This window comes from Phocoena phocoena, chromosome 8, assembly GCF_963924675.1.
Source record: "Phocoena phocoena chromosome 8, mPhoPho1.1, whole genome shotgun sequence".
NCBI classification, from domain to species: domain Eukaryota; kingdom Metazoa; phylum Chordata; class Mammalia; order Artiodactyla; family Phocoenidae; genus Phocoena; species Phocoena phocoena.
In genome coordinates, this window is record NC_089226.1 from 65,662,732 (window position 1) to 65,687,367 (window position 24,636).

The following is a 24,636-nucleotide window of genomic DNA, read 5'->3' on the forward strand; positions in this document are numbered from 1 at the left end:
TGCCAGTAACAGAAACTGCTTCTGGATGATTTAAGCAGAAAAGGAATTTACTGACTGGATCCTGGATAGTTCAGAGAATCACTGGAATGTCAGGAACAAAGGGAGCCTGGGCAGCTTGCACTGCAGCCCAGATCATGACACAGAACAGAGAGGGACGTGCTGCCATCTTGGAATACGCGATCCACAGCTTGAAATGCCAGCCCTCCTGGCCCTGGGGCCTGGATGCAGCTACTTATGCTTCTGTTGCGGCTGTCCCTGCAAACTGATGTTGCTGCTATTAATGGAACCATCATGAAAAAATTTCTGCACTCAATAAAGCTGAAATTTAAAAAACATTCTCTTCTGCTTGTCATCTTTCCTCTGCCACTTGAGTTTAGGCCAAGTGCCTCACTGTTGCTGCAAGGGTGGGGCTGGTACACAGAGCAGTGGGCAGCTGTTTTCTCCATTTCTATACGGGGAGGAGGAGCTCTGCCTCCCACCAAAATTCAGAAAGTGGTAATTTCTCAAACATAGGGAGGAGGATCAGATGTGAAGTGCTCTTCCACTAAAAAAAAACCCATCAATGTCCACTGGTACCATGCATTCCTAGTATTTCAGAGAATGTCCCCTTTAGGAATCCATGTTGAATCTTCATACGTGATTTTCCTGATCCTACTGAGAATAATCATACAGTTTCTCTTGTTTGACCCATTGATGTGTTCTCTAAACAGATTTGCTCATATTAAAACAGCTTTGCATTGCATTCTTTGGGTAAACCCTGCTTGGTTATGGTAAATTATTCTTTTAATAGACTGTTGAATTCAATTTGCCGGCATTTTGTCTAGAATTTCCACATCTGTATTCATGAGGGAGCTTGGTCTTGTTTCCTTTTATTTTATGCTATCTCTTTGTCAGTTTCAATGACATTCTGGACTCTTCCTCTCAGGGGTTTTCTGCCTCCCGGTTGGGATCTGAGCTCTGAAATCTTTTTCATAAACCACAGGCTTTACTACAGCCCTCATGGCTCATCAAGCGATAGGAAATTACGGGGATGGACACAGATATGATGAGAAAGTCCAGATGCCTCCGGCACCCCTTAAATTACTCTGGGACAATTACTGAGGGCCGACCATGTGCCAGCCGCTCAGTTATTTAACCTGAAGCTTAAATAAGCTTCTCCTCTGTGCGTAGAATTCAGATGACCCATGAGAATCATCTGGAATGTGAGAATGTGAGAGGGGACCAGAGGCCATCTCATCTACCTGTGTTTTATGGTCAGAAAATGACAGAAGGGAAGAAACCAGCCCCAGGTGCATACCCAGCTTTCCCTGACTTTCTGAACCTTGCTCTTTCAAAGACTCCACTCTATAGACAGGGCAGCCAACATACAGATTCAGACCTTCCTGAAAATATTTTTTAGGCCCCTCAGCAAGGGTGGACAAGCTGAAACTCTTAACACAGCTGGTATTGATGCCCTACATAGTTAGGCCCCGGGCCCCCCTCTAGACCTCTGGGCCCCTGCCAGCCTGTCCACCCCTCACAAGTACTGTCCAAAGAGAATTCTGAGGAGCATCAAATATAGCCCAGAGGCTAAGCCAAGGGTTTGGAGCCGAGTGTCTTGGATTCAAACCCCGAGCCTAACACATAGTAGCTGTGAGGCCTGGGATTTGGAAGCCTTAGTTTCTCATCTGTAAAATGGGATGCTGGGAAAGCCTAAAGTTAAGCCAGCCCTGGGCTCAGAGCCAGCCCTCAGTTATTTTTCTAAAGAGCCTGCTCTGTGCCACACCTGTGACTGACAGCCGGGCTACAGAGAGAACTAAGACTCAAAATGGTGTAGTGCAAATGTCTGCTCAAAATGCACTTTTTGCTCATTGGAACGGCATCTTTCAAAACCTCATCTTTCAGTTTTCTCCGGAAGCGGTGTTTAACAGAACAAAAAGACCTTTGAAGAATTAGCAGGACATTTCCTCGCCATCCTCTCCAGCTGTTTGATCTTTATGGAGATGCTTTGGTGATCTCTCACCTGTGCTCACCTCTTCTGTGCTGCTCACAGCCCAGGGATTCTCTAGCAGCTGTGTCCAGGACCAGACTGTGTTCCAGGCCAACGCCCTACAAATGTCTCCCAGCCACTCCAGTCTCCATTCCTCGCCTCTAGTGTTCACCCAATTCTGCACACTCTCACCACACGTGGGAGCTTGGCTGTGCCCTCTGGGCCTGTGGCCATTGTCTTGTTTCACAGCAGAGGTGTCTGCAAAGCTTTCCCTTGAGTGCTGTGCCCGGCAACCATATCCCCAGGTCTAGCATCCCCAAAGTCTATCCCTTGTTACTTTCTAGAATACCTAACAGACCAGGGCAAAGACTGTTCCAGAGCAGAGTTCTGCAGACAGTCTGACTCTGTCACAGCCTTGGTCTGGAGAGGTGAGGTGCCGTGGGAAGGAGAGAGCCCCTGATGGCACTTCTGGAGATCTTCCATGGTACAAACAGACACAGCTTTGTTTCCACCTTCATTTCACTAACTCACCGAGTGACCTCGGGTGTGTCTCTTTCCCTCTCTGGGTCTCCATTTCCTCCTTTGTGCAATGGCAACCCTTCCTATAACACTGATCTCCCTGGTCTAGTGGACTTTTCAAATGGGTAAGTGAAGTCAGAGGTCTTTGAAAAATATAAAGTTGCAAGGTACCCTTATTGGTTGAGGTTTTATTTAGTTGGCAGCCAATATGAGAAGACATCTTCATCAGCAATTGTTTGGTTACCAGGATACAGGGGAATTTCCAGGCACCCCACTGGAGGAATTATAACTGGGCTTCACAGGGACGGAAAGTCATCAGGCTACTCTTCTATCTGTCTCTGTCTGGGGCCACATGCCTCTCTCTGCTCCATTCTCCTCTCTGTAGAACCAGTTTCTTTTCCAAGGCTTGCAGTGATACTCCCCAGATTCAGCTGCTCTGTCACTCTACCTGGCATATGGCACCCAACACCATATAGCTAACTCTGTCCTTGTGGCGTAAGACTCAACCTGGGTGGGGTGTCCACCCTTTGTCCCATCAGGTGCGTGTGCTGAGTAGGACCCCGTGTTACCCAGAACTGACTTCCGTACGGTGGCAGGTTCTCTGAGAGGAAGAGAGCCTAGAGCACGCTTGCTGGAGCTAAGTCACCCTTCTTAGTGCTTCGTTTTATAGTCGAGTAGAACAAATCAGGAAATTGAAGTGACAGGTGCAAGGTCACATGGAGAAGTAATAGCAGTGCCTGGCACTTGAATGCAGACTTTCCAACCCAAGATACAGGATGTTTTTTACATCCCTCCCATCCTTCTCTGGTTCAGATGCAGAGAACTATTTGTGCTGGGTGGATGTGCTCTGTAATGGAGAAATGGAAATCAACACGCCTGTGCGGCTGCGCTGGACCCACTGGGTGTGTCTCACTGAGGCTGGGGAGTTGATGTGGGTGGGAAGGGCTGCCTCACGGGGTGGAGCCTCAGAAGCAAGGCTGTGGCTACACTCCCCCACCCTGGCGGGGCTGGGGGAGGCACAATGTGGAGCTATGGGAGTTCCGGGGACCCTGGGACTGCTTTAGTGCCTCTCCTCAGGGCTCGCTAGGCCTGGGCAGACTGTTCATTCAATGTTAGGCACAAAAGGCCTCGCCAGGACACGTATCTTGCCTCCCAACTCTCTGACTCCATATATGGTGATAGAAAGCCGGTACTTCATCCCATATCCACACCCTCCCGACAGCTCCAGAAAAGGGGGCGTTGATCTTGAGAAACTTTGCTAGGCTCCGGGGATATAATGGTGAGTAAACAGAAGTGTTTGTGCCCTGAGGGGGCCTATGGCCTAGAGCAGAAGGCAGACCAATCCACTCTGTGCTGTGGAAGGAAGGAAGGGAGCAGGAGGGCGCAGCACACCCCCTGACCTGGTGGGGCGGAGGAGGGCCCACCAGAGACGATTGGTCTCCCTGAGGAAGGTGCTGGGGCGGAGGCCTGAAGCATGGATTATGATGATAACTCACATTTCTGAGCGCTCACGGTGTGCCTGGCACCGTGAGCTGTACACGCGTGTCTCCTTTACTCCTGCAGTTACAGGTACTATTATTGCTTCCATTATTACAGATGAGGACATTGGGGTTTGAAGAGCTTTTGGAAATGGCCCAAAGCCAGGCAGCTGTGTTTGTTTGTTTGTTTGTTTGTTTTCTAAGTGCTAGAGCTAGGTATTTGAAGCCTGACCATCTGACTGCAGGTCTTGCACATGTAACCACTAACCACAGCAGATGTTAAGTAAGCAAAGGTAGGGAGATAAGAGCGGGGAGGCCCGGGAGAGGCTCTGAGCGAGGCCAGCCTGGTGGAGTGCAGCGAATGAGGATAACTAGGTGTCGGCAGAAGCCTGAGCCTGGCAGGCCCTTGCAGGGGCTTGCAGGACCGTGCAGGCCACACTAAGAATTTCATTCTTTATCTGGAGCACGATAGGTTAGAAGACACCAAAGGAATTTAAGGACAGGAAACACAGGATCAGAACTGTAATTCTTTTTTTTTTTTTTTGCGGTACGTGGGCCTCTCACCCAGCCGCTCCGCGGCATGTGGGATCTTCCCAGACCGGGGCACAAACCCGTGTCCTCTGCATCGGCAGGCAGACTCTCAACCACTGCACCACCAGGGAAGCCCCAGAACTGTAATTCCTAAAGATCATTCTGTTTGCAGAATGGAGAACAGATTGGAAGGGGGCAAGAGTGGATATGAGAAGACAAATTTAGAGGCCACTGCAGGGCCCCAGCTTGAAGTAGTGGAGTGCAGACAGAGGGCAGTGGGAGGGACAAGTGGAGAGTTCTCTAAGAGGGAAAATTGACAGTGTTTGGCGATGGGGGGCAGCAGAAGTGGGAGGTCTTGAGGAGACGCCTCAGATTCTCGCTCGTGCAACTTGATGGAGAGTGGGGTCGTTCACTGAGAGGGAAGACTCTGGAAGGAGGAACTTATCTTCTGCATTTGTCCACACTTTTATGTATGTGTGACTCTCCAATTCTAAGGACAATATTACTTTGCAAATGTTTAAGAGTAGCGGTATGTAAGGGGGTTGGTCTGGGAAATGACAGAATGGCAGGAGTGTCTTTTCTGCCAATTAGGGACCCTGCACTGTCACCAGGAAAGCGACTTAGAGGATGGCACCAGAGCCCACCACCAGCAGAGTGAAGGGAATGAGCTTCTTGGCAGCCTTTCTGGAGGCAAGATCTCAGCCCCTGCTTTCCAAGCTCACTCTGCAGGAAATTCATACCTCCTAGAGTTCCACATTCCCCCAAACCCAGGTTCTTCCAGGGAGGCCTGAATATGGGGTGAGGGGGACATCCATGTAAGCACATGATGTGGTAGGTATGAAACAGTTCAACAAAAAAATCCCAGGGAAACTGTGCAGAGTTCCACCTCCAGCCCAGCCGCTGAAGTACAGACGAGGAAGCAGCCACTAAACAAATGACGATAAGTAATGGGGAGAATCAGCCAGCTCCTATCCGTGCACAAAGTTTTGTTTTTCCACCGAAAGAACCTTCCTCTGGCAGGTGTTTGTTAACACTCCTCATCGGCGAGGCATTTAGTAAAGCAGATTTACTGGACAGAGTGGTGCCCACCCAGATGCCCCCTCTGGGACCCAGACGCTCCATCCTCCAGCTGCCGGGAGTGGAAGCTGCTGACAGCTCACAGCCAAGTCCGCTGTGGAAACTGTCCTCCACCTCCTCGCTGCCATGCCCAAGGTCAGGTGCTCTTCCTGACGCAGCCTTGCCTGAATCGAGACAAGCCTGAAGGCCACCCCAGCTCCAGAGCTGCATGCAGAATGGGCTCCTGTTGTGACGGTCTCTCCGTTCAGCTTCTCTTTGGCCCCATCCTGCTTCGTTCACTCCAGAACATGCCTGATAAACCTCCTGCATGTCCACCTCCCTCTCAGGGTCTGTCTCCTGGGGAGTCTGACCTACCACATGGATGGCTTTGTAACATAGTACAATTCCTTGGCTTGTCGACATGCAATTCCTTTCCTCGTGTGTTTCTGGTTAGAGTGGGTCACAGGGGAGATTCTCCAGAGATTTTGGAGGTGAAGGAGAGGCAGCAGCCATCTTGTAGCATTCTTGCTAATGTGCTGACTCTGTTCCTTGCGTGAAGCAGCAGCTGGACCGGGTGTGTGGGTTTAGCTCAGTGACGAAGGGCCCTGCCTCTGCAGGATTTCTTCTCCACCAAGGTCAGAGGCAACAAGAATGGACACGGGTTCTAGACTGTCCTTGTGGGGTCCTAGATTGTGCCTGTGGGGTTCCAGACTCCTCGTGATCTTTGCTTCCTAAATGTTTGCCCTGTGGACTTCAAGCTCCAGTATCAGATACAGAGACAGCTGTACAGGGACCGTTTAATCAGCTCCCACAATGCACAGGTCAATTCCCTGTAATAAACCCCTTAATATGTATACATGTCTGTTTCTATCTATATCTATGTCTTTCCTACTGGTTCTGTTTCTCTGGTCCAACTCTGACTCACAGACACACATTCTAATTAGAGGAAAGCTGAAGCTGCTGCATAGACCAGTACAGTAGCAAATAGGGTCAGAATTAGCTAGAACAATAGAAGCACAGCTGACAAAATCTGCTCTTTGAAGAAAGAAATGTGAGCAGTTAGTGTGTCTCCCATGGTGCCAGGATGTGAGAGTCTGGGTTACCCCGGCCCAGAAAGGAATGTGAAGCAGAGGGGCAGACCTAGAGCAACAGCCTGGGACATTGTTAGTTAGAGGAGACTTGCCCCAGCTTCCTGATTTAAGGCTGCACCAGTGCCCCACTTAACTACCAGTGGCTGGTAGTTAAGTCCTTACCTCTCACCTGCATAGTCAGGTCGGCACCATTTCTGGATGTGTGCACACACATACAACAGCATATCATTTTACAGTTTTCCTTGATTCTTCCCAGCTCTTTCTTTTGTTGTTCATAAAAGGCCCTGCGTTTGAAAGTCTCTGCTGACAGGTGCGACTAATCAAGTAGGTGAGTCCCATCCTGCACAGACTGGGTCTTAGCTGAGGCTTTTCCTGAGGGGTTTTGCCTTATCTGAAGGCATCTGTTTTCAAGCCATTCTCTTCCCCTCTTCTTTCAGGAAACAGTTACCTTACTCTCCTCCCTTGGAGTGGATGTTGCCCCTCAGGGTTTCCCAGGTTGGAAGCGATTTCCCCAACATGCAAGGAGGAACACGAATGTGGGCATAAGGAGGGGGAAACAGAAACAGTTTCCAGCTGAGAAATGAGACAGGATAAAAGAGTAATAGCAACAGAAGGGAATAAGAGGAAGGTTTATCAGCCAATGTTTGAAAACATGAGGGTCCCAGAGCAGAATTCTTAACAGATTCAATGGTTTTCACACATATTTTACCTGCAAAGCTGGAAAAAGCCTGTGGGAAGGGAATGCAGATGCTCTCCGGAGCACAGCTTAACTTTCGGTTCTGCTGTCCTTAGAAGACCCATCCTCAGGCTCTTTAGCCCTGGGGCCTTAACAGGGGTTCCTCCTTCTCCCCAAATCTTTCCTTCCTCTGAGTAGCAGCCTAAGTACAGAAGTGAAGCCTCTTGGGGATAGAGTAGGAAGACTTTCTTTTTCCAGCTGACTCCTTCAACTATTAGTATACCTGCAGACATTGGTAAACTGAAAAATGACCTCCCCAAAGATATTCACATCCTAATCCCTGGAGCATGTGAATGTTATCTTATACGGCAAAAAAGGGACTTTGCAGATGTGATTAAGTTAAGGATCTTGATATGGGGAGATGATCCTGGATTATCCAGGTGGGCACTAAGTGCAATCACATGTATCCTCATAAGAGGGATGCAGAGAGAGACTTGACACACAGAGGAGAAAGCAATGTGAAGACGGAGCAGACAGAAACTCGAAGATGTTGGTCTTGAAGATTGAAGTAATGTGGCCACAAGCCAAGGAACGTTGGCTGTCGCCAGAAACTGGAAGAGGCACAGAACAGATTTTCCTCTAGAGCCTCTGAGAGTGAATATGGCCTTGCTGATGACTCAGTTCCAGTGCCATGATATTGATTTTGGACTTGTGAACTCCAAAACTGTGAGAGAATACATTTCTCTTGTTTTAAGACACCAAGTTTGTGGCTAGATTGTTACAGCAGCTGCAAGACACTAATACACAGACCCTTTATGTGTTTGTGGTAAAATGTCTTCTTCGTTAACCCTGGGAGAGAGGGGCTGCTGCAGAAATGGTGGGAAGGATGGCCAAGGTTGGGGTGCACAGTGTACAGGGATCTCAGCCCCTGGGCAGGTGGGCTGGTGGGAGGGAACTGAGTTCAGACATAGAGGAGGAGCACTGGGTACAGTGGGGCAGTGTAGTCCAGGGGCTGTGAATTCAGACAAACTAATGTTTCTACATCATGGTTTTACTTCTGACCTTTTTTTTTTTTTTTTTTTGATGCATTAATGTTTCTGAGTTTCCTTCTGTATTAAACAGGGGAAATAATACATACTTCATGGGCTATTGGAAAAATTTAATGAGATGAGTCACTCTATAAAAATAGTACACAGCAGCGGGCTTCCCTGGTGGCGCAGTGGTTGAGAGTCCGCCTGCCGATGCAGGGGACGCGGGTTCGTGACCCGGTCCGGGAAGATCCCACATGCCGCTGAGCGGCTGGGCCCATGAGCCATGGCCGCTGGGCCTGTGCGTCCGGAGCCTGTGCTCCACAACGGGAGAGGCCACAACAGTGAGAGGCCCGCGTACCGCAAAAAAAAAAAAAAATAGTACAGAGCATTGAGCACATTTAAGTGCTGAAGAAGTGATAACTCTAAGCAACAACTAAAGTGGGATGATTCAGGTATGGTTCTAGCAATCCATGCTTTCAGGAGGACAAATTTCTCAGGTCAGGCAGGATGGCAAGTACTGCTAAATTGCATCTTAATTCTCCTCTTAGCCAGGGCTACAGCCAGGGTCAGGACTCGTCTGTGTGTGGCAGAAGTGGTTCTCCGGGCATGGGGCACAGGAAGTGGGGTCTGGCGTAGGGAAGGAAGGTGGGTGGCAAAGGCCCAGCAGACTCTAGGCTCCAGTCCGAAAGGGTCCCAGGGTACCAGGCATCACGGCTACCTGATTTGTGGGATTCAGTGCAAGATGAAAATGTGGAGCCCCTTGTTCAAATTATTAAGAATTTCAAGACCACATGGCAGAGCATTAAACCGAGCACGGGGCCTGTCTGAGCGCAGGCACCTGGTGACTGTAATCTGAGCATACCCACAAAATCAGCTCTGCCAGTTTTGGGGCGGTGGGATAAAGCCCAGACCTATAATCTGGACCAGGCCAGGCTGAAAAGGGCAGAGCCCTGCTGGGTCCTAGGGCCGTGCTGCTCACTCCACTGTGACCGGGAATCACCCAGGAGCTTATGAGCGTGCAGATTCCAACTCAGAAGTTCGGGTGTGGGACCTGCATTTCTCACTAGCTCCCTAGGGACACCTGAGGCCGACTGTCCTCAGGTCACACTTTGAGTAGCAAGGTCCCAAGAGACACTTTAAGTTAATGATGTGGACCTGGGCCTTGATGTTTCTTTTCACTCGGTTTCTCAGACTACCAATCTTATCTTTAGGGGCCTGGCACTTCTGTTCTGAACTATGGGAAGACACCTGAGTGTTATATTCACCTGTTATGTCATGGGTCAGGCTGGGTTTAGTCAAAGATAGGAAGTTTGGATCTGCTAAATGTGGGCAGTCTGTATCAATCTGGTTACTGATAACCGTAGCAGTAACAGCACAACAAAGATCCCTTAGCAGGTTGTATTTATTGAGCACAAACCATGTGCTAGAAACAGAACTAATCAACTTCACAGGCATTCTTTTTTCCATGGTGTGTAACTGTATTTAGTTGAAAAGTATTAATTAAACAATAGCTAACATACATGTGCCAGGCCCTGTAATTGGTGATTATATTGTATATTAATTCATTTAAAGACACACAGATTTTTACTATTAATTTTCATGCATAATCTTGCATATGCCTTCTAACATCCCTGGAGTAGGTACTACCATGATGTCCATTTTACAGATGTGGAAACCGAAACAAGAACTGTACAGTAACCTGCCCTTATCTCTGGCTCCCAAATCTGGCTCTTAAACACTCTCAAGTAGTTGGTCCTAGTTGTGAATAAATGGGGACAGGTTGAGTGTTGGCTGACACTAAATAGTTTACAGCGTGATCTCACAGGGGATCATTCATTTGCTCTTTACAGCCACCCTGAGAAGCAGTGCTGGGATCCAGTTTATGGATAGAAATTGAAGCCTGGTGCTTGTCAGTGACTTGCCAAGTTCATAGCCAGTAAGTGGGAGATGTGAAGCCCAGGGAACTCAAGCTCTGTGGGCACCCCATGCTGTCACTTCTCCATGGGAGGGATGATGGGATGGGGAGTGTTTGAGGAGGTGGGGATCCAGCTCCAAGTCTGACGAGTTCAGGCAGTGGCTCCAGGGAAAGCACGAGTCCAGGGACAGTGCTGGGGTGACATGTGCTCCCAGGAGGGGCCTTCCCAGTGGCTGGTGCTGGGCTTCTGCTACCATGGGAGAGGGTCAGAACTTACCCCTTCCTAAGGACTTTCCCTGTTCTTGGAGCAAAGAATGCTGAGAGGGAAGCCTCACACTCTTGGGTTGGAAGCCTCACCTCTTGCTGGCAAATCATCGTCAGTGTCTGTGCAATGGAATTAAGAATAGTGCCCCCTCCCCCAAAGTGGCTTGTTAGGAGGATTAAATGAATTCATCCATGGAGAGCTCTGAGAAGAGTGCCTGGCTCTTCCTCCTATCGGTAAGTGTAGTGTTCCTGCAAAACCCTCCGATGTTGGGTGCGACCAAGAACAGGTCCCCCTGAGCTGAGGGCCTGGGGCTTCCTTGTCTGAGGAATTGCCAGCCTTCACTGTGTGGGCGGGGCCTAGCCCCCGAATTTCCATCTGTCTCGAGACCTCACTTCTGCTGACATACTGGGAAGCAGATCATTGTTGAGATTCTCCCCATCCATATGGAGCATATATAACCTTCAGAGAAAATGACACCAATTTTCTCTCCAAGTGTGATGAAATAGAAACAGCTCACATTGGGGTCAGAAGGACTTGGTTCTTGTTGCAGCTTTGCCATTAGGTAGCTGTGTGACTTGGGGAATACCACCCAAACTCTTTGGACCATTGTTTCCCCACCTAAACTATTGAGGAGTTGTATTGAATTTAAGAAAATTTAAGAAAAAAGTGCCTTGAGGCCCCACTTCAAGCTGAACAATGCATGGGGCACTAGGGATGTAAAACCAAAGAAAGGAAGACCCCTCCCCTCAAGGAGCTCCATCCTGGGGCAGAGGACCACCACAGTGGAGGAACACATCATCTAATAGCTATGTTTGGCTCTGACATTCTAGAATTATGCCCATTCTCACCCTTGACTCCTACCAACAATATTGCCCTTATGGTGGACAAATAAATGTGTCTGTTGCTTGTCTTTGTTCTTTCACCAGGTACCAATTCTGGCTAAAGAAAAATTCCATTAGACAGCAATCTAAGTTCTGAATCACTGGCTTAGTGTGGTATCTGCCCCAACAAGGTCCTCTTACTGGGCAAAGTCCAGTGGCTTCCAAAGTTCAAATCCAGTGATATTAGACGTGACCTTGAGTTCCTCTGGGTTGGTGGAGACAGAGCCAGCCCAAGGTCACCTCTGACATTCTCCCAGTTTCCTGTACCCTTTTCCAAGAAGCCTCTGGCTCGTACTTCACATCAACAGGCCTGGAGGCTTATGTCTCAGTAATTCAACAACCACGGCAGCTGGTTCTTTTCCCTTAAGATTTAATACTTGTCATTTATCTGTGTCAAAACTGCAAAGGAGCAAGTTTCCAAAGACAGATTTATTATGTGTGCTGAGTGTCTCAGGTGCAGCAGTGCATAGAGATGGGTTGAATTCCATATTGGTTCTATAAAAATAGCCACTTTGCATTCAGACAGGTGAGAAACATACAGTCTTGTGCTGTGAGTCACCATGGGGCATCCACAGAAAGTCACATCATTGTGAGGCTGTGTTCTAGTCACTCATGTGGGGCTGTGTTCTAGCCATTGGTTTCAGGGTCAGCTGCCAGCCTTACACAAGTATTGGCTTATGCAAGGAGCAAGTTGTAACCAGAGCCGAACTGGTTACAGCTACATAATTTGTGAGGCTCAGTGCAAAATGAAAATGTGGCGCCTAAAGTTTAAAAAGCAGGAAAAAAGTGCTGTTATAGATAAAGCTTTTCCCTTTCTTCTGCGGTCTTTCTCTCACTTGTCATGGTATTTTTCATTTGCTATTTAATGTTATTCTAAGAAAACTTAAAGTTTTCAGTTATTAGCATGCATTTTACTGTTTACCTATTTATTGTGCAATGCAAATTTAAATGCAAATATAAGAGCATATAACTCCTAGGTGGAATCACTGAAACTATGCAGTCATATTTCACAGCTTGTCCCCAGTGGGTGCCTTGAGTGCTCCAGAAAAGACAAACCCAAGCCAGGCTTGGGAAGATAGATGGAAGAGAGGATCCTCCAGGCATGGAGTGTGGATCCTCACTGGTGTCCTGGGCTCCATGATGCAAGGCGCATGCATGCTCTTTCTGGCCTAGAGCTTCCAGCTTTGCCCTCCTACCCATCCCCCAACCCCGCCATCCTCAGTACTGAGATCTTGTGCAGCTGCTGGGGACGAGGGCTGGAGACATCAAGCAAGGCATCTCCTCTTCCCATGAGCTTACCACCCCAAAGCACAGCAGATTTTTAAACATCTATTCTGGGACGGACATTAGCTTCTAATCCATGGAACCTGTAAATATAAGACCTTTTTGGAAAAAGGGTTTTTGCAGATATGATTAAGTTGAGGATCTTGCAATGGACAGATTATCCTGAATTGTCTGGATGGGTTCTAAATGCCACCATAAGTATCCTTATAAGAGGGAGGCAGAGGGAGATCCAACACATGCAGACAGAAAAGGAGAAGTCAGTGTAAAGATGGAGGCAGAGATGGGAGTGATGGGCACAAGCAATGTGGAGCCACCAGAAGTTAGAAGAGGCCAGGAGCAGATTGTCCCCTAGAGCTTCTGGAGGGAACATAGCCCTGCTGACATCTTGATTTTAGCCAATGAAATTGATTTTGGACTTCTGGCCTCCAGAACTATGATAGAATACATTTCTGCTGTTTCAAGCCACCAAGTTTGTGGCAATCTGTTACAGCAGGCTTAGAAAACGAATACAAAAACTACTAGAATTAATAATAATCAGCAAAGTTGAAGGATCCAAGGTCAATACACAAAAAGCAACTGTATTTCTATCAGCAACTAATAAGTTAAAAATTAGAATAAAATATTCCACTTATAACAATATCAATAAACATCAAATTCCTATTGTTAAATCTAACGAAAGAAGTAGAGCCCCGAAATATTATTGAGATAAATTAAAGAAGACTTAAATAAATGAAGGGATATACCATGGTCATGGATTGGAAAACTCAATACTGCTAGATGTCAGTTATCCCCAAATTAATCTACAGATTGTGTAATGCCCATAAAATTCTGGAAGTTTATTTTTTCTTTTTGTAAAAACTGATAATCTGATTCCAAAATTAATATGGAAATGCAAAGGGCAAAGTATAGCCTAGGCAATCTTGAAAATGAAGAATAACTTTGGACAGCTTACGTTACTAGATAAGATCCATTATTAATTTATTGTAAGTTAGTATGAAACTGTCACAAGGATAGAAACACTTAACAATGGTACAAAATAAAGCTCAGAAACAGGCTGACATTTATAATTAACTGATTTATTATTAAGGCAGAACATGGGAAAAGAAGGATAGTTTGTTTAGTAAGTATTTCTCAATTGATTTCATGGAAAAGATTGTATTTTTACTCCCCCTACTTCATACCAAGCACATAATCAAATACATATGGATAGCAGATCTAAATGTGAAAGATAAGAACAATAAAGTTGTAGAAGAAAGCATAGAATAATGTATTTATGACCCTTGAATAAGCAAAGTCTTTTGAAAAAGGACACAAATCTGCTAATCAAAAAAAGAAAAATATATTGATAAATTAGACTTAAGAACTTTGGTTTTCCAAAAGACATCATTAAGAGAGTAAACAGGTAAAGCACAGAGTAGAAAAGATATTTGCAATGCATATATCTAGCTAAGGACTTGTATCCAGAAAGTATAAAGAACTCCTACAAATCAATTAGAAAAAAACAACTCAACAGAAAAATTGGCAAAAGGCTTTATTAGACACTTCACCAAGAGAACATCTGAATGGCAGTAAACAAACAAACAGAAGAACAAAAAACAACCCTAAACCAACCATATGAAAAGGTATTAAACTTAATCAATCATCAAGGAAAGGTAAATTAAAGCCACAATGTACCACCGCACACCCACCAAAATGACTAAAAGAAGATGGAAAGTTCCAAATCAAGGCTGGTGAGACTATGGAGCAAAGTGAATTCTCCTACACTGCTGGTAGGCGTATAAATCAGTACAATTATTTTGGTAAACTATTTGTCAGTGTCTAATAAAGCTGAACATATGCATACGTTATGACCCAGTTATATACCAAATAGAAATGCATTCATGCATTCACGAAACAGTAGGTACTACAATGATCGTAGCAGCACTATGGATATTACCCAAAGGTCCATCAAAATAAATAAATTGAGACATTCATATAATGCAGTACTACACAGAAGTGAGAATACATGGTCTATTTCAATGCAACAATATGTATGAAACTCAGAAAACATAATATTGAGTGAAAAAAGCCAGACCTAAATGAGTGTCTGCTTATTACAGTATTCCATTTGTATAGAGTATAGAAGCAGACAAAAATCTATACCGTTAGACACTGGAACAATCGTTGCCCTTAGGTAGGTGCAATAATTGGAAGGGACCACAAAGAGAAACTTTGGGGTACTGGTCATGTTCTGTTTCTTGATCTCGGTGCTGATTACATGTATATGTTTAGTTTGTGAAAATTCATTGAGCTCAACATTTATACTATGTGTACTAGAAAAGTATATTATGCTTCAATATAAAGTTCATAAAATCTCACCTTATACTTTATAGCATTATGACTGGGATTAAGGAAAGTAATTTAGCACAGGTCCGGGCACATAGTAACTGTTTTAAAAAGATAGCTATTTTTATTATTGCTACATAATAGAAATGATTTCCTGACAGACATCTGCTACAGCTGATACTACCAGTTTCATTTTGCCTTGCTTGACATTAGCCTGACAAATGAGGCCCCGTCCAGTCCTGACTCGGCTGCAGTGACTTTGAAATTTGTCAAAATTTGTGTAGCAATGCTGAGCATCGTCAGATGTGTGAACAGAAAGCCAGTGAACAGTAACGTCTGTTAACACAGAATTATTGCTCTCCGCTTTCAACATTTTTCTAAAGCAGTTCCAGCAAGTGAGGCCAAAGGCCATGAAAGGGCAGTGACTAAGGTTTTCCAGAATCGTGTGTGACATGGATTTCGCATACAGGTGCATCATCTAGGCGCGATTTAGAAATGGCTACACTCGGGACTTTTGCAGAGGCCAGTGTATTTGAGGAGACGCGGAAATGTGCATTGTTTCCTGCATCCTCAGCACATGTTGGTCCCGTTTGCCTTCTGTATGGAGTTTTTATTGTCACCCTTCGTTATAAGGATCCTAAAGATGTGATTCATGTTGAGCATCCCATCCATTTGTTTGTTTACACCCTTCCTTTTTCAAGAAAGGCTCAAAGTGGCTTACACGAATATTGCTGTTGGAGTTATCTCTAGGGGAATCCACCTCACTGTGACCTCTCTCCTCTAAGCTGCCCCTTTCAGTTTTAAGCAGTGGGTCTGGAAGGCATGTTTGCACTTTATTATGGCCTCCCCCGTGGCCCTGAGCGAATAGATCAGGTAGAGGTGACTGACCCAAACTGGGCCAATTGCAGTCTTTCTCCTAAGATTTGAAATTGGTGCTTGGAGACAGCAGCCGCTGTCCACTGATTGGCTGAATGAGACCACATCAACTTACCCATTTTCACAAGAAAGGAGGTCTACAGAGGCAGACAGAAGGAAATTGATGCATAGAAGAAAATAGAAATGGGGCACTTGGAGAAGAGAAAGGAGAGAGACTGGAAGAGGGGATGCCTTGGTTTCTGATATTTCTCTCAGTCTCGGTTCTTGTCTCTCCTATGGCCCAACTGCACTTCCTCCCCTGTGTCCACAAGATGACCCTGTACTGTTACAATACTCCCCTCCTATTCTTTGTAGTTTAAGCTAGCTCAAGTAGATTATCTATAGTTTCCAACTAAAATAAGACATATTGCAACAAGATAAAGTCACATTTAAAATGTGTCCACAAATGGAAAATGTGTCACCATAATGAAGGCTAGTATGGTGTCAGGAGAGAGGAGGGGATACCAATGGCAGCCATGGGACCCTGTACACTTGCTGCTAGCAGCCACAAATGACAAGGAGGATGAAGCATCAAGATCAGGCGTTCTCAACCCTGACTGCATAAAAGGGACACAGGAGCTTCTGAAATATACTCCCAGGCCCTGCCCCAGAGACAATGATATAATTGCTCTGGGCTGGTATCTTGATGTTGGAAAAGCTCCCTTGTGATTCTAAGGTGTGGCCAGGGTCGAGAGCCACTGAGTTACATTATTCACAAGATGTAGAAATAAAAATAAGTCAGAAACCAAACAAAAACAATTCCATAAGCATAGGAATGGTACTGAGGCCCCAGAGAGAAATCCCTCCCATAGATCCTCATTTGCAGGGCATGGGTGCTCAACAATATCCTCATAGCAGATGCAGAAGTATTACCAGGCCCGAGTCAGAAAGTGGCCTGGGATCTACAAGGCTTGAATAATTGAACTTGCTTTGTATAACTGTGGAAATTAAGCTTCCAGTCCCTCAATCACCAAACACATACCACCTGTAATTATTTTCTAGACTGTTCCCATTGCTGGTTGTCATGCCATAGATCAGTTACACCTGCAGGAGCTTAGCATAAGATCAGGAGTCACCAGTGAGTTTTCTCTTCCTTGGGGGTTATTGTTTAACCACAAACTAGGTGAGTAAGCACTTTATTTACTAGGATGCAACACGGACAGAAGTGTATTTAAGTAATCAGCATTCTACCTGGTAGGAAGCCGGAGAGAAAACATCTCACTTGAGGCAGTGGAAGCAAAGTTTAATAGCCCCCTGGGTAGAAACTGGTCCTAGCGGTGTATCATTGACTTGGAGATGAAGGATTTAAAAGCTGGCGGTCTCTCCTACAGTTTTGAAGGGTATGGGATGGTAGGCAGCAACACAATTCCCTCAATCAAATGTGTCAGTTTATACAAAGAGAATTAGCATCCTGGGGAGAGCTAACTGGTGTCTTCTGGGTTTTCAGGGGATGGGGTGGAGTAGAGACCCTTGAATAGGAAGGGGTAGCCTCTGGGAGGAACAAGGTGTAGCTTTTAGGACAAATGCAAGGTAGAAGGGCCCCAACCTCTTCTTATGGGTGAGCTTTTCTTTTACTACCACAGTTATAGCAATGAGTTCTGACTGGCCATTGTAAAAAGAAATGAAGCAATTATACTCCAATAAAGATGTTAAAAAAAAAAAGAAATGAAGCTATGACATATATACAAGAAAAGGAAAAATGAATAAGATTATTTCAATCATGAGAGTATAGAAGGTTAGAAGGAGATTAAAACAACAATAAAAAAGCAATACACATTTTTTAAAGTATATATATATATTTTAAAAATTTACTTGTCTTATTTATTTATTTTTTGCTGCATTGGATCTTCATTGCGGTGCACGGATTTCTCATTGCAGTGGCTTCTCTTGTTGCGGAGCACAGGCTCTAGGCACATGGGCTTCAGTAGTTGTGGCATGCAGGCTCTAGAGCACAGGCTCAGTAGTTGTGGTGCACGGGCTTAGTTGCTCCGCGGCGTGTGGGATCTTCCCGGGCCAGGGATCGAACCCGTGTCCCCTGCATTGGCAGGCGGATTCTTAACCACTGCGCCACCAGGGAAGCCCAGAAAGCAATGCACATTTTTAAAAGAATATAAATCACAATAAAGTCAAAAGGTTAGAAACTTAAAAATAACAATCAGTAAAGTGGATGAGATTTAAAAGAAAATGTAAAAAGCTATAAACGAACAAAATAAAAGGTTAAAAACGAAAAAGTAAATGAGATGAAAAATTAAGATAAAAGGGCAAAAACATTAGGTTAAAAAAAAGTACAAGTAGATGGGATTTAAGGATTAAGAGCTAAAATTAAAAATTAAAACAGTAAAGGTGAAAATATGTAAAATCATAAGAATATTAAAGAAATACCTTTAAATAAAAACAATTTTTAAATGTTTATAATGAGAGAGAGAGAAGCTTAAAAAAAATAGTGGTGAGGCAGGAACGGCTAGAAAAAATAAGAAAATGTCTTAGGATGCTCCAGCTAGTGGATCAAACCGTCTTGAGTAGGGAACTAAAAGAGAAACGTGGTATCTTACATTCTCAGAATCACCTTCTACACAGAATCTAGCACTGTAGGAAACCAGCCGAGTCCTGGCTCTTGCCTGTAATGAGAGGAGGCGTGAATCCTAAACGTAAACAGCTAGGGTGTCAGGGTTGTCCCAAATCTGCGTTTTGCAACTATCCAGCAAGAATAATTATTTCAGGTAGGTATCAACATCTCCATGGTCCAGATAAACATAATTGCTTAAAATCAGACAGCAGAGCTGAGAATAAAACTCAAGTCCTGTCTTTCATTCTATAGCTTTGTTCATCCTAAAGCTTCCAAAGTCTAATCCTCAATTGCCAAACTTGGAAACTGCCCCTTTCCGTTCATTCTGAATGGTAACTACTGACTTCTGGCTATTAGGAATGAAGTAATAAATTCACTTATTTTCCATTCTACCATATTCCACCTTTCTCCTCTCAGTTCTAAATTGTTGGAGTGTATACTATTTATGGTTTATTATGCCTCCTTTACTTCCACCCTTGTTTGTTTTGGGGTCTGCAGTTAAATATATTTAATGCTCACTGATATTCTTTTTGCCTGGTTTTCTCTAATCATCTCTTGTTTGACTGGAGTTCATTCTCTACTCTAGTAGTCAGGGCTCTCCAGAGAAACAGAAAAAACAGGATGTATATATATACATGCAGAAAGAGATTTATTATAAGGAATTGGCTCACACAATTATGGTGTGAAAAATCCCTAGGTCTGCATCTGGCAAGCTGGAGACATAGGACAGCTGATGGTATAGTTCCAGTTCAAAAGGTAGCAGGCTTGAGACCCAAGAAGAGCTGATGTTTCAGTTCAAGTCCAAGTCCGAAGCAGGAGACCAATGTTCCAGCTCTGTAGTCAGGCAGGAGGGGTTCCCTCTTACTTGAGGGAAGGGCAGCGTTCTTTTCAAGCCTTCAACTGACTGGATGAGGCCCACCCACACTGGGGAGGACAAGCTGCTTTCGTCAGTCTACTGATTCAAACGTTAATCCCATCCAAAAACACCCTCACAGACGCACCTAGCATAATGTTTGACTACATATCTGGGCACCCTGTGGCCCAGTCAGGATGACACATAAAATTCAACATCACATCATACTATTTCCCTCAAGAAAGGCTCATGAGAACAATATTCCCAGAGTTCTTTCATGTTTAAACTTTTATCCTTTAGGCTTGAAAGTCTGTCTAGATATAAAATCTTTGCCTCTAATTTCTTTTCCTTGATTATCTTTTAAGAATTGTTTCACTATATTGGTGTTAAATGGTGCTGTGGGGAAGTTTCATGTCAGCCTGGTTTATTGCCTTTACAAGTGATTTGATCATTGTGCTTGGCTGCTGAAAGAATCCTTTATCTTTAAAATCTGATAATTGTATTAGGATATGTCTCAGTTACGAGTCACTTTTCCCTAGTCCATAATTTGTCCTTTCAATTTGTAAATTCAAGTCTTCTTTTACTTTAGGAAAATGTTCTTGAATTGTATTTTAATTATTTATTCTGTCTCATAGTTTTGGTTTTCTTGTTTAGAGACACCAAATATGCATATGTTGGATTTTTGGTCAATCTTCTTTGTCCTTTGCAGACATCTTCTGTGTTATCTGCAGTCTTTTCTTTCTTGTCCTCCTTCTAATTTCTTCTTTTCTGAAAAAATTCTTTTTTTTTGGGGGGGGGGTTCTCCTATTTAATTCCTGAATTCTGCCAATTCTCAACTCACTTCTTCCCTGAATTCTAATATTTCTGATGTTTTTTATCTTTTATTTTTTTTAATCACTGCCTGCATCAAGTTTTAAAATTTTATGGTGGAACATTTTGCTATAATATTTATGTAGTGAGTTTTCTTCATCTACAGGAAAGTTTTTCTAGTCTTTGGAAGTATATTATCTTTGTGAGTGGATGGATCCTGTGCCTATTCAATATTTGTTAGTCCATTGTATTAGATGAATTTCTGGACCAACTAGCTGCAGGCAGTTGCTTTGTGCATATGTTTGAGGGGGTTGTGAAATGCAACGAGAGAAGGTACGGAAAGTCTCCAGGCTTTGCAACTCAAGGGCTTCCTCTTCTGTTACTAAGGTGGGACCGTTTCCTTTAAATATGGCACCCCCGTGTAGCCATACCTGCTCTGCCCCTCTGCACCTAACCTGGCTCAGAAGAGCTTCTAGAGTCAACCTTGTTTTCTTTTGTTTCTTTAAGGCCCCTGCCATCAAAAGTACATTTTTTCATGCTTTCTGAGCTATGCCATTCCTGGGTCCTCTTGCGACGCATTCTCTCTGTTCCTTCTTAGCCCGGTGTGCAGAAGTCCCCCCTAAGGTAGTTATCCTCTCTTTCTGGGGATGCATTTTTTTTGTTGATGATCTGAGATCTGCTCACTAGGCCCTTGTTCTTCCTGTCTTCTCCCATCTCTGTCTCTTATGAGGATTCCCACAGGACTCAGCTGGTCACACCTGTTTTGGGGATTATTTAAATATAACTGGAGGTTTGCGGGTTTTCTCTGTTTTCTAGTTTCATTTAAAATAGTGCTTGTGTTTTTCTTTTCTCCACCTCCCCCGACCCCAATTCTCCTTGTCACTCTATATGGTTTCCAAAAGGAGACAGGAAAAGTCCAAACCAGAATCAAACTACACAGTAGTTTTAAAAAATCTCCCCAGTAATTTTGATGTCCGGAGGGGGAATGATGGTTCTAAAGAAAAACAAGGGAAAGATAATCACAGAATTCAGTGTAATGATCATTCCTGGATACAGGAAGTGTGTAGGATGCAGGAAAATGCCACTGGGGAAAGGAAGCTTCAATGGTACAGGTAATATTTTATTTCTTAAATTGGGCACTAAGTTAAGGAATATTTACATTATTTGCTGTATATTATTATGTATGATGAAAATATTTCATAATAGAAATTTTAAAATCCTTTAAACACTCCAGGAGAAAATTATATTTTAGTGATTTCAAATATGATGTATATTAATTTGACTATTGCTGCTTATACTACCGTAATAGATAATATTTAAGGACAACAAAAAAACAGCTCCATTCAGGGAGCCAAGGAGCCAATCTTATTACCTCCCTCATCCCCAGACAGACAAAAGGACCTTCAGAAAATCCACCAGGATACTGGTGTTCTTTGTTTTTCTTTTTTTTATTGAGGTATAGTTGATTTACAATATTATATTAGTATTGAGTGTATAACATAATGATTCACAACTTTTAAAGGTTATACTCCATTTACTATTACTATAAAATATTGGCTATATTCCCTGTGCTGTACAATATATACTTGTAGCTTATTTTATACCTAATAGCTTGTACCTCTTAATCCCCTACCCCTATTGTGCCCCTCCCCCCTTTACTCTCCCCGCTGGTAACCACTAGTTTGGTCTCTATATCTGTGAGTCTGTTTCTTTTCTGTTATATTCATTAGTTTGTTTTACTGTTTAGATTCCATATCATACAGTATTTGTCTTTCTCTCTCTGACTTATTTCACTAAGAATAATACCCTTCAAGTCCATCCATATTGTTGTAAATGGCAAAATTTTTATTCTTTGTTATGGCTGAGTAATATTCCATTGCATATACACACCACATCTTCTTTATCCATTCATCTGTTGATGGACACTTAGGTTGCTTCCATATTGGCGTCCTTCTTATTAAAAAAAAATACATGGTAGTGTCTTTAACTGGATTTTAAAACAAATGGGATATCAGACAATAACATTCCCATGCTGCATTAGTCTTTTTTGGCCAGAACCAGGAGAGCCTAAAGTGGTAATCGGAGGTCTGGTTAATAATTACGTGGTCCTTGACACCACGGACTTGTCTAATAAGCCGCTGGGACTCCAGACTCCCTTCTGCTTTACAACCATTTCTCAAAGAATTTAAAACATGCTCCCTGGGGATAGGATCAGAAAGCACATGACTATAATAATAATAAGGGAAAAAACACTCTAATTTTGTATATACTGACATGAAAAGTTATGTTGCTAAGGAAAAAATAGTCACGTGAACTCATATACATGGCATGTTCTATTTTGTAAATAAAATTAAAGGTATCTATATCTTTTGCCTGTAGACAGGAAATGTTAGGAAGATCAGACAATGTTTATCATGGCAATAGGGGGGATTGGTGCTAGGATAGAGGAAAGGAGTTTCATTTCCAACTTTAATAATTTTAAAAGTTTATACTTTTAAACTTTTTGTGCGTGACTTTATTTTATTGTTTTAAACATATTTTTCAAATGAAAAGTAAAAATAAAACGCATCTCTTCTTGTGACAGCCAAGAGCTGGGGCACTTACCTTCAGCTCCTGCCTTGGAGCCAGCTGCCTGCTCCCTCCCCCAGGGGCTGAGGCAGCCTTTGTGTCCCTTTTTTGCAGGAGTCCAAGGACTGGACCATTAGGACTAAAGTCCCCAACCTAATTTCTCCAGGACATCCTGGTGGCCTCCCCTGATGACACAAGGTTCCTAGGCTCAGCTTGAAAGTTAGCCTCCCCCTGCCCCCTTCAGGTTTTTATTTTAAAAAATGACCAAGGAGATGTATTAAACATCCAGTTCAAAACAGAGAGACCATGAAGGCATCTTCTTTTCTCCTTCTCTGGAAGCCCTGATTCAGGTTATGAGCTGGATATATGTCCAGGGGTCCTGCCTTTGGCGTTTTGGCGTTGCTAATCTCAGCCCCCCGTGGATTCTACCCTGGGCCAGTTCCATGTGAGTCACAGGGAGAGGAAAGAGACCAGGAAGTCAGGCTGTCCTGAAGTCAAGAGGCTTTGCTATCCCCAGGTACTGAATGTGGCTCACAGGGATGAGCCATCCAGATCTGGAGGACAATGGTGTGTGCTCGCCCAAATCAGAAATCCAAACACGACTGACAATGGCAGGATGCTTGATGATGGAGGCGGGTTTCCTAGCGATTCATAGACATTTTCCATCATTTCCAAAAAGGTTGCTCCCAAATCTCAAACTTGCCATTTTATTGGGAAAAAAAATGGAATAGTTTTTTCATTTATAGCAAAGCTCCAGAGATACCTCCTTGTCAGACGAGGCTCCTATTTCTTCCACAAACAGAATTCATTCTTTTGTCAAAGTGAATTAAAATAGAATGTCACTTACTAAATGTCACATTTCTGGATTTGACATTGTATGTAAAAGGTCCGTTTTGAAAAAGGAGAGAAAATCTGAAAACCTTGGTCAGAAACCCACTTGAAGAAGAAGAAATATAGGCATTAAAAAATCCCATTTGGGTTTCATAAAATTCCTTTCAAATGTGACAGTCTGGTAGAAATCAAGTAGTTTTCAGTTTCTAAAATACAATTTTGATTAAAAATTTATAAAACTATTTGGAGGAAAGATACTACATAGATTGAGAATAAGTCTTATGGGTCCCTTAGAGAGAAGCTAGGAAATTTCCACATCAGAGTGGTAAACAGTGTTCGCTCCCTACAAACAAATATGCTTTTTAGTGTTTGGAGTGAATCTCTCGCCACATTCCAGTGGTTTATGCCTGTGGCCGCTGAGGATGACCAGAGACACTGGAGGGTGACTGAGCCACGAGGACTGGACTCTAACCCAGGAGGCCACACTCTGTTACTCAGGGGTCCATATCCTTCTCACCTTAGGGCGTTTGCTGAGAAAGTAAAAACCATCACCTCCATCTTCTGATGGCAGGTAGAAGTGGGCAGCTAAGTGAAGAATGTTTTATCTTCTCTTCTGCCCATAGAATCCTTCCCAGGGCGCAGGAATCATGTCTCTCTGAGATCAGTGTGAATTAGAAATTATGGGAGCCGGGGGCTCATTCCCACACGATTCAACTTAGTGCTCTCTCCTGTCCTTATACCCCTACCCCACCACCTTCTTTGCTTGATGAACTCTTGCCCAAGTATTCTTTCTCCTGGCAAGATTCCCCCTCACTTCTAAGCAGGGACAATCAATTTCAAACTCCCAAAATATATTGTACATGTCTCTACTGTGAACCTAAAACATTGTAATGCAATTATGTATATAAATGGCTATCTAATCCTTTAGACAGTGAGTTCCTTAAGAGGAAGGATTTTGTCTTATAGAATTCTATAGTCCTAACATAATATGGTACATAGCAGGTGTTCAGAAAAGGTCTGTTGAATAAATGATTAGTTAGATGGATTGATGCATGAGTGAATGAATGAATGC